Source organism: Hordeum vulgare, chromosome 2H (assembly GCF_904849725.1).
Source record: "Hordeum vulgare subsp. vulgare chromosome 2H, MorexV3_pseudomolecules_assembly, whole genome shotgun sequence".
Taxonomy (NCBI): Eukaryota; Viridiplantae; Streptophyta; class Magnoliopsida; order Poales; family Poaceae; genus Hordeum; species Hordeum vulgare.
In genome coordinates, this window is record NC_058519.1 from 650,847,281 (window position 1) to 650,850,097 (window position 2,817).

The following is a 2,817-nucleotide window of genomic DNA, read 5'->3' on the forward strand; positions in this document are numbered from 1 at the left end:
GTCCGTACGTACAGTAGCAAGAACATTCCTCAGTTAATTATGGCTTTGGATTCCTCGGTGCGTAGCGTAGGCCGTCCTTGTTTAGTGTGGCTGTGGCTTAAAGCAAGCTGTGATGCCACTGTCGTTGTTCATCTCACGCCTTCTCGGGGGAAACGCCTGCGCCGGTTCGCCTTGGAGAAGAGAGCCGAACAAGGGAAGGCTCAAAATAAATAGTGAAAAAAAATGGAGTATCATTTTCCTGATGATTCTTGGAAAAAAAGTATATAGTGGAGGTGCGGGGAATCGAACCCCGTGCCTCTCGCATGCGAAGCGAGCGCTCTACCATATGAGCTACACCCCCAATCTGATTGCACCTTACCATGCCGGATAATCACACGCGGCTCGGTCGCATCCCCTGACCAAATTAATTTTCTGAAGCAACGGTCGAGTTACAAAAACATCCGTCACCAACATGATCATCGGATCTTCACACTGAGCTGTTCGATTTAACTCAAAAAACAAACCAGATTAACTTTTGCATTATGTCATAATTTTTGCGATATGATTCAGAAGATGTCGTCATTTTTACATCATGTCGTAATTTTTGCAACATGGGTCAGAAGATGTCGTAATTTTTGCAAACATAAGTTTCTACAACATTATCGTTGTTTCTGCAACGCGTTTGTTCTTTTCAAAATTATTTCTGCAATGCGACCGTTGTTTATGAAACTGGTTTTTTGTTTCAAGAATTAATGTGTGAGGAAAAAACCAAAATCCAGTCGTTCGCCCTCCCAGCTAGACTATTGGAACCAGTCCGGCAGTTCTGCTCCACATTCTTCTGCCCACGATCGTCACACCTAGTCTTCAGGGTTTGTTACCGCATGTATAGCTAGAGTAGTTACTCATGCTGGTGCGTGTGCATTATGTGTATATGTAACACAGAGAGGATCAATACACGGCAGTAATTTATCCTCATCACTTCTCGCTCGTCATGGTATCAGATTTCTAACCATCCTCGACCTCTCGCTTCCGCCCCTCGATGGACATCTCCTCCGACGTCTCTACTTGCGGCTCCGACGGCTCGAACCCCTTCGCCGCCGACCCACCGCCCATTCCCCTCTCCACCATCCTCAGCCTCAACGTCCATGGCCAAATTCCCATCACCCTCAAGCTCCAACCACCCAACTTCACCCTCTGGCTCACCTTCTTCGACGCCTTGATCAACTCCTATGGCCTCGCCGATCATGTGGACGGCACCGTCAACGCCCGACAGCGCCTCTCCGATCCCATCTGGACCCAACTCGACTGGTGCATCGTGCGCTGGATCTACGACACGATCTCGGAGGACATCGACGGCACGATTCACGTCGACCAAGCCACCGCGTACGTTCTCTTCAAGGCGATCCACACGCTCTACCGCGGCAACCGACATCAACAAGGCTCCCAGGCGCTGGAGGAGTTCCATGGCCTCTTCCAAAGCCACTCCTTTGTCCAGGAGTACTGCACGAGGTTCAAAACCCTCGCCGACACTCTTGCTAATTGCGGACTCCCGCAGGACGACCGGGCCATCATTCACCACATTCGCTCACTGCCTGCACACCATCGGCTTCAGGGCAACTCGCTCCGATGCCTCACTTTTCGTCCTTCGACATGCCATGGGGACGGCGTATCTCCTCTTGTATGTCGACAACATCGTTCTTGCTGCTTCCTCTGACGTGCTCCTACACCATATCATCGGTAATCTCCGTGCCTCAGTTACCCTCAAGGACTTGGGGGCCCTGAGCTTCTTCCTCAGTAATCAGGTACACCGATCCGCCTGCGGGTTCTTTCTACATCAAGCCCAGTACGCCGCTGAGCTCATCCAGCGAGCAGGGATGCAGTAGTGTCACCCGATGCCCACGCGTGTGGACACCAAGAACAAGCTCTCCGCCGACGCTGGTGCTGCCTTCGACGATGCCTCGACCTACCGCAGCATCACGGGTGCGTTGCAGTACTTGACACTCACGCGCCCGGACATTGCATACGTTGTCTAGCAGGTTTGTCTTCACATGCATGTGCCCAAGCTGCCACATTGCGCTATGGTCAAGCGGATACTTTGATATATTCGAGGTACCACCGATCATGGCCTGACCATCGTTGATTCACCGTCGATGGAGCTTGTTGCGTACAACGACACGTACTGGGCGGGTTGTCCGGACACACGACGTTCGACTTCGGGCCATTGCGTCTTCCTCGGCGGGTATCTGGTGTCGTGGTCCTCCAAACGGCAACCTACGGTGTCCCGGTGCAGTGCAGAAGCCGAATACCGTGCGGTTGCCAATGCTGTTGCGGAGTGTTGCTGGATATGACAGTTGCTACACGAGCTCAACTCCGACATTGCCAAGGCCACCGTTGTCTAATGTGACAATGTCTCCGCCCTCTACCTCGCCCAGAACCTGATTCATCATCGTCGTACCAAGCACATTGAGCTTGACATTCATTTTGTGCGCGAAAAGGTTGCCCTTGGTCACTACCGCATCCTGCACGTCCCCACCAAACAACAGTTTGCAGATGTGATGACCACAGAGCTTCCTTCCGCTTCATTTAAGGATTTCAAGACCAACTCTGCGTCTCGAACAGCGCCGCTGTGATTGCCAGGGGGTGTTGGAACCAGTCCAGCAGTTCTGCTCCACGTTCTTCTAGCCACGATCGTCACACCTAGTCTTCAAGGTTTGTTACCGCATGTATAGCTAGAGTAGTTACACAGGCTGGTGCGTGTGCATTATCTGTATATGTAACATAGAGAGGATCAATACACAACAGTAAATTTTCCTCCTCACTTCTCGCTCTTCATAGACG

The 2,817-nt window shown here is 51.6% G+C and overlaps 1 non-coding gene across 1 annotated transcript; it reads right to left on the bottom strand.

Moving 5' to 3' along the window:
• Positions 1–267: 267 nt before the first annotated feature.
• TRNAA-CGC lies at positions 268–340 on the bottom strand. The gene has a single exon. It is a non-coding gene; the product is annotated as a tRNA-Ala (tRNA).
• Between the last annotated feature and the right edge of the window lie 2,477 nt (positions 341–2,817).